Genomic DNA, 16,037 nt, shown 5'->3' with positions numbered 1-16,037 from the left:
GATACTAGTAAAGACACTAGAATCCAGTTCCCAGGTCCCTTAACTAATGGTTATTACAATTTCTTGTCCCCTAGAGTGAAAGTTACTAAAGGGACAGGACTTAGTCTTTTAAGTTTTCTTGATCTTCATGTACATGATACCCAGGTTTTAAATCTTGTTTAGACAGTACTTAGTTAAAACTGACAGTTTGATAACAAGCATTTGTAATGGCTCCCTCCTAAAACTCATCTAAAATGATATATGAGTAAGGAAAAAGTAAATAGCTGCTAAGATTGAAAGAACATGTGAGAGGAGACAGGAGATTTCAACAGATTCGTGGAAGAAGGAAAGTGGATGAATAACTGATGACTAATTTAGCTTATAGGGTTTCCATAGCTGATTTGCTGCTGAGAAGCCTGAGAGGCTCACCAAAAAAGGCAGTGGCTGCAAACAGAAGAATTGGTTGAAAGTCTGTAGAATGTAGTGATAGGACAGTTATGTCTTCTATCCCGTGCTCACGGTTGTCTGGTCACACTATCAAGCAGGAAGGAGGAGGTTTAGTTCCTAGAGAAACTAGCCAATAGATCCTTGGGAATTAGAACATTGGAATGCCAGAAAGAGAGGCTAAAAACAAACATGTAAAGTATAAGTCTGATAATAAACAGTGAGATTCCCTCCCAGATCCCTTTCCCTGCCACTTCAGGAATGCGGAACATGGGAATGTGTGGATTCTTCTCCAGAGAAAATGAACATTCCCAGAGGAAGGACATTAACATTTGGGGATGCCTCGATGAAATGGCTAGTTTCTCTCCCAATCACCTTGCAAAATCCTTATAATCAACAAGACCTGGCCATGCAGTTCCCATCAGTTTTTAGTGTCTCACTCTGAACAGATTAGCTGAGGATCGCATCCAAAATGCAGAGAGATAAAGTAGATGGAGAAAAGGATCCTAAAAGATCAGAATAATGTAGAGAATCAAAGAATGGATCAAAAACTTCTAATTAATATTCTCAGAGGAAAAAACCCAAGATGCTCTGAAAAATGGGGAATAAAGCACTGTCATAAATTAAAAATATGCTACCTGAAATTTTTTTAATTAGTTGAGAGTAAGGAAAAAAGACATGGAGATTGAAAAGTAAGAAAGATACAAAAACTTACAGGATCTATCCAGGAGGTCTAATTTTTGACTAATAGAAATTCCAGAAAGATAAACTGGATAAAATACAGGGGAAGAAATTATCAAAGAAATCCTATCAAGAGAACCAATGGATCCATCCATCCATCCATCCATCCATCCATTGAACAAATATTTATTGAATGCAAAATATTCCCTTAAGTTCAGGGGATACAGAAGTGAATAAAACATGAAAAATCCCTGCCTTTATGGAGTTTACATTCTTGTGGGGGAGAGAGATAATGAAATTAAATAAATAGATAACATATAGAGTATATTAGTGACAAATACTGAGGAAAAAATACAGCATGTAAGAAAGAAAGGAAGTGTCGGGAGAGGTTACAGTTTTGGATAGGACAGCCAGTGAACGTGTCATTGAGAAGAGAGCATTTGAGTAAGTTTTAAAAGAAATAAAGAAGCAGGCCTTTGGACTCAGAGAAGAGCAGAGGGGATGTCTAACAAGTGCTAACAACTATGGATGGGAGTGAGCCCAGTACATTTTCAGCAACTGAGTAGGCCAGGTTGGCTAGGGTGGAATAAGTCAGAGAGAAGGATAAGTCAGAGAGGCGGTGGGGGCTTTATTTCTCATCTTAGGGATTTTGACCTCTACTCTGAGTGATCCCATATTATTCCAAACCTCTGAATATCAGTTCACTTCATTATATGATTACTCCATGGCTTAGTCAACCAATCTTTCATTTGGGCCTGTAGATGGTTTCCAGTGTCTTCCCATTATAAGCAATGAAGAATGAATAAACTAGTGCATATATTGTTTAGAATTTGTGGAAGTATATTTTCAGGGTAAACTCCTAGGAGTTGGATTGCTAAGTCAAGGGTTAAGTGCACATTCAGTTTTTTGTTCTGTTTTGTTCTTTTATATCTGTTACCAAATTCCCTTACACTCTGTTGTATGCACCAAGACTATACTATTAGCATTACTACCAGCAACATATCGGGGTGCCTTTTCCCTATATTCTAACCATCAAAGTATGTTGTCAAGTTTTTGAAATTTTTCCAATCTGCCAGGTATGAAACTGTAGCTCAGTGTAGTTCTAATTTTCATTTCCTTTAGAATAAGTGAAGTTGCATATATATTCATAGGGTTAAGGACAATTTGTCTTTTTCTGTGAAATGTCTGTTCATGTCTTTTATCCATCTTTCAGTTTCCCTCACCCTTTTTTTCAAGAGCTCTTTACATATTGTGGAAATTAGCTTTTTATATATGATGTAAGTTGCAAATATTTTCTCCCAATTTGCCATTTATGTTTTACTTTGTTTATGGGATTTTGCCATATAAAATTGGTGCTGTTTTTATATGCTTAAATTTATCAATCTTTTCTTAATTGATTCTGGATTTTGAGTGATAGAAAGGCCTTTTCTACAACCTGCACCCAGGTAATAAAAGGAACTCATTCACATTTCTCATAGTTCTTATACTTTATTTTTTTCACGTTTATATCTCTGACTCATTGGAGTCCATTCGAGTTCATGGCATGAAGTGTAGTCTAGTTTTATATTTCCCAAATGGTTATCCTCTTTTACTAACATCATTTAGTAAAAAGTACATCTTCTCTCCAGTGATTAAAGGTGCCACCATTATCAAATACTAAATTTCTTCATGTACTTGGGTCTCTTTCTCAGTTTTCTGTTCTGTTCCACTGGATTGTCTGTCTATTCATGGGCTAGTATATACTCCCATATACTATACTGTATATACTGTATATAGTATATAATATATGTAATATATTTAATAAAGAGTCCAAATCTATATGTAATATAGAGTCCCAATCTATATGGCTCTATAGGATATTTTAAAGTCTTGTAGGGCTAGCTCCCCTTATAACTCTTCTTTTTTCAGCTTGTTCCTGGCTTTCTTGCTTGTTTATCTTTCCATATGACTTTAGAATCAATCTGTCTAGCTCTAGGAAAAAATTTTTTTCTCACTTTTATTGGAATCACAGTAAATTTATGTATCAGCTGATAGAGAACTGATATCTTTGTGATGTTGTCGTCCTAAACAAGGAACGTCTTTTCATTTGTTCAAGTCTACTTTTGTATCTTTAAGGGATGTCTTAAAAGTTTTTTCATAAAGGTTTTATACACTTTTTGTTTAGTTTATTTTTTAATTTTGTTGCTGCCATTAATGATGCTTTCTTTTCCATTACAACTCCTAGCTAGTTATTGATATAAATATGAAAGTTATTGATTTTTCATGTTTATTTTATTCTTAATACCCTATTGAATTATCTTATTATGATAGCATTTGTATTGATTTTATTGACTTTCTCAGGTTTGCCATCATATCAGCTGCATTCTCCTCTTTTCCATGCATTTCCCACCTGACTCTTGATTCCAGTGTGGGCTCTGCAGCTCTCTCTATTGGTTTGAGATATATATTTCCCCCTCATACATGGGATTGAAAACTCTTTGTCTTCAAGTAGGTATAGATTACGGATGGTTTTATTTCTCTCCTTGTTAATTTGTATGGTGTTTGGGGGATGTGTGAAGACATTTAGATTTAGGTGGTCTCCATTTTCCTAAAGGAGTCTAGAAGTCCTGTTTATTTTTTAATGTGAACTATTTAAAAAATTCAAAAAAATTAAAAACATGCCTACGATGGCTACTTTAATGTGTCAGTTTGGCTAGGCTGTGGTGCCTAGTTGTTTGGTCAAACACTCGTCTAGATGTTGCTGTCAAGATATTTTGTGGGTCTGATTAACATCTACTCTCAGTGGACTCTAAGTAAAGGAGATTGCCCTCAGTGATGTGGGTGGGCCTCATTCAGCCAGCTGAGGGCCTAAGAACACAAACTGAGGCTTCCTGGAGAGGAAGAATTCTGCTTCAAGAACTGCAACATCAGCTCCAGGGAGTTTCCAGCCTGCTGGCCTGCCCTGCAAATTTTGGATTTGCCAGTGACCACAACTGCATGAAGCAATTTAAAAGAAATCTAAGTATGTATGTATGTACACAGCTCTCCTATTGATTCTGTTTCTTTGGAGATCCCTGAATAATAGGGTCTCCAATACAAAACTTTGTCAAATCTTAATTTGTGTTATATTTGCTTCAGATCTTTTTTCTTTCAATAGAAAGGAAACATTACAGATATGCTTGAAGCTCCTTCTGTATCCCTCTCCCTCCCCAGGAATAACTGACATCCTGACTTTGGTATTTTTAATTTTTAAAGTGATTTTATACTTAAACTAAATACCTGATTTTCCTTAAACAATGCATGGTTGCTTTGAATGTTTATAAACATTTTATACGTAGTGGTTTACAGTACATATATCCCTGCAACTTGTTTCTTTTGTGCTTTATTCATTTTAACTGCTGAGTAGTATTGCAGTGTGTCTACAAGTGGATTTATTTTTCATTACTGCATCAAAGAACACTTAGTTATTTTCAGTTTCTTGCTTTGTTTTTCTATTAGAAACTGCTGCAGTAAGTTCTCTCATGCATGTCTTCTTGTAGCCTTAATGAGAATTCCTCAAAGGGAGACGTCTAGGGATAGAAATGCTGGGTCATGCTGCTGAATTGTTTTCTAAAACGATTGTTCCTCGTTGCATTGCCAGGGGAGTTTTGGGGAGTCACCACATAGTTACAAAGCTGCCAACACTTGGTATGTCAGATTTTGAAATATTTGGTACTCTGATGCATTTTGAAATGTTTTTTTTCCCCCTGAGGCTTACATGGGGACATTACAGAGTTATTTTTAAATGACTCAATCCATACTCTGTAATGAGAATTATATATATTTACAAACAGATTTATATGTAATTAACTTTAAATGATATATCAATTTCCAATTATCCCTCATTAAACATACTGCTGATAAACCTTCATTAGAGTATAAATGAAAATAATCATGAGCATTTATTATTTGCTAAAAGCTTAACATAAGCAATTTTACTTAGTCTTTACAGGTGCCTCTGAAGCAAGAATAAGGAAACTTATTGATTAGATGAGGACATAGCCTCAGAGAGTTTTAAAGGAGTTTCCCAAGTTACCAAGCCACTAGGTTGCAAAGGCAAGATTGGAAATCAATCCCTGTGGCCATGCAGTCTGATCCTCTCTGGGGTCTCCACACTGCCTTTGTCTTGTGTCTCCCAGGCAGAGGTTGTGTCTTGCTCTGGGATCCCTACTACTTTTTCGGTTAATGGGTGGGTGGGTTAATGTCACCCACCTTGTTTTAAGTGCCTAGGTTTTGTCCATTTATTATAATTTTTTTACAGGAATCCTTTCTTCCCTTTAATATTCACTGCAATCTGTTGGCTGCCTGCTCTAGTTAATCAACAGGAAGCAATCAATGGCTTTGCAGTTACCTGACCCTCTCTGACTTCCTGCCCAGTGTCAGCATTTTCTTTTCTGGTTGGATTTATACTGTTTGCAGTTTCAGCAAACTGTTTAACAAAAAGTTATCAAAGATGGTTAAAGATAGCTAAACTGAAAAGAGCAAAACCAAATCAAAACAAACAAACAAACAAAAAATAAAAACGGACATCATTGCTGAGAGCATTCTTAGGCCATGCCTCTCCTTAGTGGTCCTCTCCTGGCCAGCAACATCCTAACCCCTGGCCAGCACCATGTTGCTGCAGCCAGCCAGCCTCCCGGAAGGGGTTGGCTTGACCATATCCTCCTCTTAGCTCTCTTTTTCTTTCCATGGCCTAAAGACCTCTCATTTCAGGTCTTCCTCCTGGTCATCTTGATAATAATTTGCAGAGATGCAATTCTATATGTAATGTAAACAAACTTTTATATTAGGGTGCAGAGCAATTTAGCCTCTTGGTGGAGCACAAGACAAAGTTTAAGCCAATGAGGACATTTCAGTTCCTGGGCCCAAAGTGCATACACGTAAAGGAGTTTGGTTTTCAGCTTGCATGTGAGGATGATGGTGGCCAGCCAGGTTGGGGCAGGGGAGGGACGAGGGTTCAGTTATTACTGGCTAGGAGCTCTATTCAGTCTCACACAAATGCAGGCTCTGGGACACACCCTTATTCAACATCTCTGCCTTCTCTGAGTGCTCAAGGCCCCACCCTCTATTCCTGGAAGATTAAAATTATTCTAAAATGGGCATTGTGCCCAAAGTAAAGTTTGGATGAGCTGGCCAAAATTTGAAGCTATAAGAGGTGTCACTTCTGTTAGACAATCGAAAGCCCCTGAGCAGTCTGCTGTTGGTGGGATGCCTCTCTGCTCGGTATGAGGACTCCGTGTCTCACCTGGATTTGCCGCGGTCTCTGAGAGAGCATCTGGGCCTCCTGGGCTGCAGGCTGAGAGCATCCAGTTGGCTAAGTCTGGATGCTCTTGACTCTGAATCCACACCTCTCCACATGGTCCTCAGGCTCTCAGGCTCCAGTCTCCTCTTTCCTCTTATTTCCCCAATCTCTCTGCCCTCTCAGCTGTGAATACCTTCATCTTCTCCCACCGGGCAGGGAGGTTTGACTCTTTATGAATTCTAACTTTATTCTAATTTGGTGAGTGTGCTGGTTTGGATGTATTATGTCCCCCAAAACACCATTGTCTTTGATGCAGTCTTGTGTGGGCAGGAAACGTATTCCTGTTGTTGGCTTGGAGGCTTTTCATTGGATGTTTCTGTGGAGATGTGATCACTCAACTGTGGGTGAGATCTTTCATTGCATAATTTCCATGGAGGTGTGGCCCCTCCCATTCAGTATGGACCTTGATTAGTTTATTGGAGCACTGTATAAGCACAGACAGAAGGAGCAAGCTTGCTACAGCCAAGAGGGACACTTTGGAGAATGCATGGAAGCTGAGAGAGGAACTGCAGCTTACAGAGACATTTTGGAGACGGCCTTTGAAAGCAGACTTTTGCTCCAGAGAAGTAAGAGAGGACAAACGTCCCAAGAACAACTGAGAGTGACATTTTGGACAGAAGCTGAAGCCTAGAGAGGAACATCCCAGGAGAAAGCCATTTTGAAACCAGAACTCCAGAGCAGATGCCAGCCACGTGCCTTCTCAGCTAACAGAGGTTTTCTGGATGCCATCTGTCATCCTTCGGTGAAGGTGCCCCCTTACCTTGGACACTTTATGGCCTTAAGACTGTAACTCTGTAACCAAATAAACCCCCTTTATAAAAGCCAATCCTTTGCTGGTATTTTGTATCCCGGCAGTATTAGCAAATTGGAACAGTGAGTAAATGTTACTCCCTGCTCTTTTCAGGCTTTGCCTTTTGAGGTGAAGTTCTCATTCTTATAAAGCCTGGCTCATGCAAAACAACAGCTTTAATTTTTTTAAAAATATAATTTTATTGAGATATATTCACATACCATGCAGTCATACAAAGCATACATTCAATTGTTCACAGTACCATTATATGGTTGTGCCTTCATCACCAAAATTAATTTTTGAACATTTTCATTACCACACACACAAAAATAATAAGAATAAAAATTAAGGTGAAAAAGAACAATTAAAGTAAGAAAGAACACTGGGTGCCATTTTTTTTGGCCCCCATTTTTCTACTCATCCATCCATACACTGGACAAAGGGGAGTGTGGTCCATATGACTTTCCCAATCACATTGTCACCCCTAATAAGCTACATTTTTATACAATTGTCTTCAAGATTCAAGCGTTCTTAGTTTGATAGTTTCAGGTATTTACTGAACAGCTTTAATTTTTATGACTATTGTCCCTGAGTTTTAAAAGCCTCTTTTGGAAGTAAAATATGGAACATTGACTCCTTCTTTCCCTTTGTACTTCAGCTATGACAATCTTACCTTCATGAAGTACTGGATATCTCTTACAGAATAGGAGGGATGTCGTAGACAAGAAGGTACAAAACAAAAACAGAAAGAATGTTAATATAAATTTAAAATATTATTTCATGACACACATGATACCTGCTCTCCAATCAGAGTGAATCTCAAGAACCTAGCTGGAATCAGGTTGTGAATTGAGGAGAATATAACCAAGGAGCTTTGGCCACCATTTTGCCATCAGAGATCCCATCTGGGAACAGGTAAGTACAGCTCTAGGCCAACTCACTGAAAATACATTGGCCAAATGGCTGTTTTGCTAAATAACCATTTTTCCAGATTTACTTATTTCTTTTAACTACAGTATTTGGCTTTAGTTCGTTCAATTTCATTTTGTATTCAAACTAGCATCTTAAGGAAAGTTTAACTGTGTGCTTCCTGGCTCCCTGTTCTTACTGCTTTGAAACTGACTTTTGGTGAACTGGTCTACTTCTGGTTCAGACTGGAGAAACAAAGATGAAGAGAGAGAAATCCAACCTTGATTGCATCAGTGGAGCCTGTAATCAACTGAGCATGAAGCCACTGTTCATTTACCTGAACCAATAAAATCCTTTTTGTTGCAAGACAGCTTGGCCTGAGATGTCAGCCACTTGCAACAGAAAGAGTCCTAATGGATAAACAGTAGCATTCTTACCTCCCCCCCAAATTATTTCTAATTAATTTTTTCTAGGCTGAAAATAATTGTTATTAAATATCTAAATAATTTAAAATATTGATAAAATATATAATGTTAACATTTTTATTGAGGAATATTTATATACAATAAGTTGAACACAGTTAAGATGCACAATTTGATGAGTTTTTACAGATCTAAGACCCCAAAAAACCACCAGAAAAAAGGTAAAGAACAATACCCAGTTCCATCACTCCTAAAAGTTAGTCTACATTTCTTCATATTCTTTATGCTGCTTTTAACTTTCTGAGACTAAAATAGATTAAGTAAAGAGAAAACCTACCCTTTCTCTGTCTTTTTTTGAAGGTTCAGATTTCTTTTATCCTTTCTCTTCCATGCCAATTCTATGCCTGCACTAAAAACAAGGAGTCAGAACAGATTATTTAAGATTTTCTTTTCATTTTATATTTTATTTAGCTATCATTTAATTGTAAGTATATACTATGTGTTTGGCACTATTCTAAGTGATTTATATGAATTATCTAGTTTAATCTTTAAAATAAGCATTTGAGGTAGGTACTCATTTCCCAATTTTACAGATGAGGGACCTGAGCATAGAGCAGTTAAATTGACCAAAGTTAAGAACTATTATGTGGCTGAATCAATCAGCGTCCTTAGTTGCAGAAAACAGAATCCACTCTATCTAGTTTAGGAATTTGTTACAGAGGATTATGAAGTTTAAAGAATATTTGAAAAGAGGTTTGAAAGGCTGAACCCTAGGAACAATTTCTAGAACCACACAGCAAACCTGTCCAGGTAAGGTAGCCACTGCTGCTGCAGCCAACACCAGAGCCACACTGCTCTGTCACAATCATGAAGCCTCCATTGTCATTGATGACCCAACCACGCAGCTCCAGCGTGCCTCATGTCCATTCATGGATGCCTCATTGATTCATATAACTCACTTATGAATCTGTCTCACGAGGGTGCATCTAATTGTTTGAATTTAAGTTGCATGCCTGTACTCTAGTGGCAAGTAGCCAGAAAGTGTAGTTCTTTGGGATTCTACCTTGAGAAGGTGGGACTTATACTGTGGGAACTATTAAAATGTAGAGAAAGCATTTGAAATATTTTAGGGAGGCACTAATAGAAGATGTCCACTGGAGTGGCAGAGCCAGGATTCAAACACTAGCTATCTGACCCCAAGTCCACGCTTTTAATATTGTGTTACAGTGATCATCTAATCTTTTTAAAAAATTCATGAGATTGTTTTGAATCCTGTAGTCTAATGCTCATACTTTTACGGTATAATCTGCCACATGTACATTAATAATAATGTAAAAATAATAATTTTATTATCAGTCTCTTTTATTCCTCAACCATATTTTAGTAATGACTCAGTTTTATTTAAAAACCAAAAATGTAATATAGACATTTGTTCATGCATCCAAAAGACATACATTACAAAAGAGGCAGTATAGCATATGAACTTAATCTCTTGAGTAAGAGAGAACCGGGCTCAACACTTATTAACTGTTGATAATTAACAGTTATTACCTCTAAGCCTCATATATTTTTTCTGTAGAATAGGGGTATTAATATCACTGCAGAAACCTGTTTGATGACAACCCATGTAAAGAACCCAGCTCAATGCCTTACACAGAGTAAGTGCTCAAAAAGCTTAACTCTGATGATGGTGGTATGCCAGCACTGTATGGAGGACACACAAAGCAAGTGATTCAATTTCTACAGTTAAAAAACTTGCAGCCTAGTGAAGAGATACGATGTCAATAAGAACTGACTAGATAAGTGTTAATATATGCAGAAGGTATACTGATAAACATAGGAAAAGGATATTATGGTCAAGAATGTGTGTTTATGTGTAAAAAGGTAATTGAATTCCTGTCCAGTTTATACAGAATCCCAAAGTCTGCATGGAGAGAAAGAAAAAGTTACAGAGAGAAGGTAACAGCTGAGCCAAAACTTGAATGACAGACAAGTAGTAATTTGCCAAGTGGATACTTTTATGGAGCATATTTCAAACCTCAGGAGCTGCATGTGTAGAGGCCTGAAGGCATGAAAACGCAGAGGGAATTCATAGGGAAGAAATTCAGTATTACTAAATCACAAAGCACAAATGGTAGAGGGGTAGGAGATGAGACCAGACACTCCTAGATTATGAAGACCCTTACAACACACACCAAGATTAACTGATACTTAAGATTTTAGTGTATGGTCAAGAGATCTTTGCATCCTTGGAGTCTGAGGTGGAGGGAAATTCAAAATAATACTCTTGTGGGTCCAAAGCTTCTCTAAAAGACTTTCTAAAGTTTCTGTTTGCACTGCACAACAAACACATATCAACGATTTCTGGAGTTATTTGGATAGTCAACTTAGATGAGAGTAGATGACTTTAGGACTTGTGTGTAGTATTTGTGTTTTGACAGAATCATCAACAAGTCACAGCACCTTAATTGTCTTAGGTAAATGAGAAAAGAATAAAGACTGGCAATATGTAAAAGAGGACTTTCATGTCAAGTGATGGATAACTGCCATCCTAGGGAGCATGATAATATTCTAAAATAAATTTTTAGTGATTAAAATGAAGAACAATGATGAATAAATTGGATGATCCTAAAGCAGATGACAGCATTAGCACAGTGATGTCAAAAGAATTGAGTGGTAGCTGTCAGTATCATACTGCACTGAAAGCAGTATTTTAGTTTTGTAAACATCATTTGTCATATAAAGTTAATGTTCATTATTTTCATTTTTTTGTCTTGTAATTTTGTTTATATTAAATTTATAAATTTGTTTTGAATTTATAGTTGTATAAAAGTTATTAGCTTAAAGAGTTAGTACCAAGTTTTTTGTTTATACAGATTAAAGTTACATTATAATAAAAATAAGTTAATATTCAGGTTCCATGTTGTAGTAGGCAGAACATTGGCCACCAAAGATGTTCAACACGTGTGTGTTGTATATATTATCTCCTGCCTGACCAAGAATTGATAGCAATGCTGCCCTCCACCTCACGTATCCCTTCTGGTAACACTCTGAAAACACACCAAGCTTTGGCTGTTATAACCTTGAGTGTAGCCCAATCCAACTACATCTTGTTTTGTGAAAAGAAAACACATCAACATGTTTTCCTAATGCAGGCCTCTGGCACTTAGGACCTTTGTTCCTCAACCATATATCTTTTGGAGAGTGGTTGCCATAGGCATAAGTAAATTTACGCCTCAAGTAAACTCCTTGCCATCTCTTTGTCCATTGCGAGGTAGCTTCAGCTCTCCTAATAAATGCTTTAGGACTGATCACCTGGCATTTAGTGCCTCTTTCTTTGAACTCTCAGCTGGCCCCATCGTAGGGCAGTTTGGAGAAGTCCTGGCTGGGTCTTCTGTTTCTTACAGGGAGAGTTCAATGGAACACAACATACTAATCCCTGGAATCTGTGAATGTTACCTTATGTGGCAAAAGAAATTTGCAGGTATGATTAAGTTAAGGATCTTGAGATGGAGAGATTATTTTGGATTGCCTGGGTGGGCCCAATGTCATCACAAGAGTCTTTATAACTGAAAGAGAGAGGCAGGAGGGTCAGAATCAGAGAAGATACGATGTTAGAAGCAGAGTCAGAGTGAACGCAGTTTGAGAAAGACTTGAGCGACCATTGCTGGCTTTGAAAATGAGAAAGGGGGCCATGAATCAAAGAATTGGTTGGTTTCTAAAAACTGGAAAAGACAAGGAAACAGATTCTCCTCTATACCCTCCAGAAGGACTATGGTCTGCTTACCTTAATTTTAGCCCAGTGAAACTCAGTTTCAGACTTGTGACCTCTATAACTGTAAGGTCATAAATTTCTGTTGTTCTATGCCACCAAGTTTATGGTAATTTGTTGCAACAGCAATAGAAAACTAATATACATGGGAATTTCTTTTCACTTAAAAGAGGACATTACATTACTAAAATGTGAGAAATCACTGTTAGAGGAGAATGATGGCTTAAACTTTTTATGTTTATACCACTCTGAATTATACAGAATGAGAAACTATTCTAGTACAAATTTAAGATTTTTTTTAAAAGAATGGGTTTTGAATTTTAGCCAATGTTTGCTGTTTCTTAGAGATGTTTATTTGATTTCTATTAATTCAACTGATTAGCGTGTTAGAATAAAGCATTAGAAATGTCCCAGGCACATTTGGGTATGTAGTGTATGGTTAAGTTGGAATTTCAAATCAGTGGGCAAAATATAAAGCAATCAATAAAGTTTTGAGAAAATTGGGAAAAAAAAGATTTTTGTGTTAGAAAGGGTAATTGGGATTGGAGAAGGTGAAGATTATAGATAGAGAGATTAAAGGAAGGTTACTGAAATAGTTCAAGCACGAGATGAGTATCTGAAGTTGAGTTTCAGAGTAAGGGGTATATTTGAGAGCTTAGTAGGTACAGTCAACAGTGTTTGTTGAGGGTTAGATAGTCATGGATAACATTCAAGTTCATGGCTAGGGTTAATCCATTTCTGTGGGTATGAACCCATTGTAAGTAGGACCTTTTGATGGGGCTACTTCAGATAAGGTGTGGCCCAACCCAATCAGGATGGCTCTTAATCCCATTACTGGAGTCTTTTATAAGCTGAATGAAATTCAGAGACAGAAAACCACAGAGGGAGTAGCCAGAAGGTGAAGGTGACAGAACCCTGAAGAGAAGGTAGAGGCCAGGAGAGGCCATCATGTGCGTTGCCATGTGACAGACAACTAAGGACCAAGATTGCCGGCAGCCAGCCTCAGAATGCCACAGTCTTTGGGTAGAAAGCACCACTTTGATGATATCTTGATTTGGACTCTTCCTAGCCTCAAAACCATTAGCTAATAAGCTCCCATTGTTTAAAACAACCCATTGCAGGGTATTTGTTTGAGCAGCCAAGGAAACTAAGACAATGTTTGAATCATTTAATGGGAACTGTTGACAACAGGTTTCCAAAATTAAGGTTGGGCCAGGGCCCATGTGATTTGACTTTGGAAAATATAGCTACTTCTGACCAGGTGTTGGTTAAGGAGACCATTTCCCAGTACATAAAATATGCACCTACAGTTTATAGTGGGGGTCATGCTAGTCAGTCTCTGTGAAATTGCTGACCCTGTGTAATGAGTCAGCAGATGGGGTGATGGGGTGGTATTTGTTTAGTTTTTAGTTTTTTTTTTTTTTTTTAGAGACAAGAGTCAATAATAATTGGAAAATTAGAAATAGGTCCAAGTGTGAAGGTGTGAAGTACCAGCACAAAATTCCTCAAACTTGTTGTGTCTTGTGGGTTAGTCATGGCTTCCCAAATAGGTCATGTGAGTTTGAAAGCAGATTTTGTGACTTAGCAAATTATTGATTTTCAAGCCATTCTCCTATGGACTACTTTGTGACATAGGCTCAGGTGTTTCATTCACACATTTATGGTGGTATTTCCCATTTCATGGAAGAACTTAACCAATCAATAGGGTAACTTCAAGTTCTTCTGTTATATTATTACTGAACTCTTTGGTATCTGCTTCCCCTTGTGGGATAAAATAAGTGTAGAAGTGATGTGTGTGTGTATATTCACAAGATGCAGAAACATCTTATTCTTAGTCTGAGAGCTTTGTTTTTGTTTTTATGCTTTTTTTTGAGTGGGAACACAAGAGTTTATGGTTGTGATTTATTATTATTATAGTTAACAGTCATAGTTCCTGCTAATAAAAGTGTTCCTAGTTTAAAGGATGAAATTGAATCTGTTTTCCAATGCATGTTTTGCAGCACACTAATTCTGTGGAATTTTATTTTACATTAAAAAAAAAATCTTCAGTCAAAAAGGTTCAGGGAATATTAGATTAAACAAAATTAAATTGTTCCCTCAGAGTATATAAAATGAGAATGTTTCTATACATTTTCAAGAAAGGATGGAGTTACATCATTTCCCAAACTTATTTGAATATAGGACATTTTTTCTCTAATCTATCTTGAGGGACTAATGTTCCATGGAAGACAGTTTTTTGAAACAGTGATATTGAGCATCTCAATATTTCATGTTTCTCAAACAAAATTGAAAATCACTGTTCTATGTTCCCCAGAAAAATCTTGGAGATTACTAAACAATAGATGCAATATGACAAAAACTGTTTATTGTTCCCCAGTATCCATTCTTACCATCTTTCTTTTATAATAGAACTTATGAATTTTAACTGCACAAATCTGCCCAAAATAAGCCTCCTCTATCCTAGATGAGAACATTGACTTCATTCTGGAGGAAATGATGTGAGAAATCTCTTTATTGTGCCTTCAGAGGAAAGGGGTATACACTCAACCCCCCCCCCCCCCCACTTTCTGTTGGCTGGAATGAAGCTGTGATGGCAGGAGTTGGAATAGCCATATTGGGATAGGAGATGAAGACTTCAAGTTTAAGATGGCAGAGAAATATGACAGAAATAACCTGGACCCCTCATGATTGGGGAGCTACCATATCTGCTCTGGAGCTCCCAACTTGTATTTTACATGAAGGAGAAATAAACCATGATCTGTTTTAAGCCATTGTTATTGTGGAGTCTTTGTTACAGCAACTAAATTTATAACCTAACTAATCACTGAGGTCATGGATCAGGAGAAATAAGGAACACCTAGGGAGTGTGACAACCTTGGGTGCAGAAAACGTTTGGAACAGTTCTAGTTTCCTGGGTGAGGAGCTGATTGGGATGTTTCTCTTTTCTGATTATTATGCTGCTTTCTTTTTTCCATACTCTCTATAAACAATATGCAAATTAGCTGTGACTTACCTTCCTCATGAGACTATTGTGAAGCTTATTTAAATGCATTTATATAATTTTCTTCTGTGGCTGATTTCTTCAGAGTTCAAAGATAGAATATTTGACATAATATCTCTTGCAGAAAATGAATTCTCTTTTTTCTTAGGCCAATTTTCAGAAAGAAAATAGGGTAACTAGGAAGTGTGATAAAACTAGGTTGTCATGCTGATCTTTATGTCATCTGTGGCAGAAGAAGATTCAATTCACCAAGCATTATTACAAATGTACTCTATACCCAGTTCTGCATTAGTTGCTGTGACAAAAACAGAAGACCAAGTTCCTGCTGTCAAATAGACCATAGACTGGTGTTCCAGTCCTGCCTTTATAGGTTTGTTTGTTTTTGCACAGATGTGCTAACTATGGCTTCCTTTCCATGTACAATGTTACCAATATGGGACTTTAACCAAGCAGCAAGTACAGGTATCTAATATTGCTCAAGGCATTCTGGACTTATGAAGAAAACAGTTCCTGTAAGTGTGTGAAGACTAATTAAAAGACCACAATACAATACATAATTAAATGTTGTTGACAGTGGCTATGGGCATCCTGGAGATCCATTTAGTCCTGCGTGTGACAGTTTTTAATAACCTCCCTGGCCAAAATTTCTGTAGTTCTCTGTCAATAAAATTAATCTTGTAGAGCAAAGAGTCAGGAAGAGTTGGGTGTGAGAGAATATT

The sequence above is a fragment of the Choloepus didactylus genome, chromosome 20, assembly GCF_015220235.1.
Source record: "Choloepus didactylus isolate mChoDid1 chromosome 20, mChoDid1.pri, whole genome shotgun sequence".
Classification (NCBI taxonomy): Eukaryota; Metazoa; Chordata; class Mammalia; order Pilosa; family Megalonychidae; genus Choloepus; species Choloepus didactylus.
The sequence above is the reverse complement of the archived record's forward strand: the minus strand, read 5'-3'. Positions refer to the sequence as shown.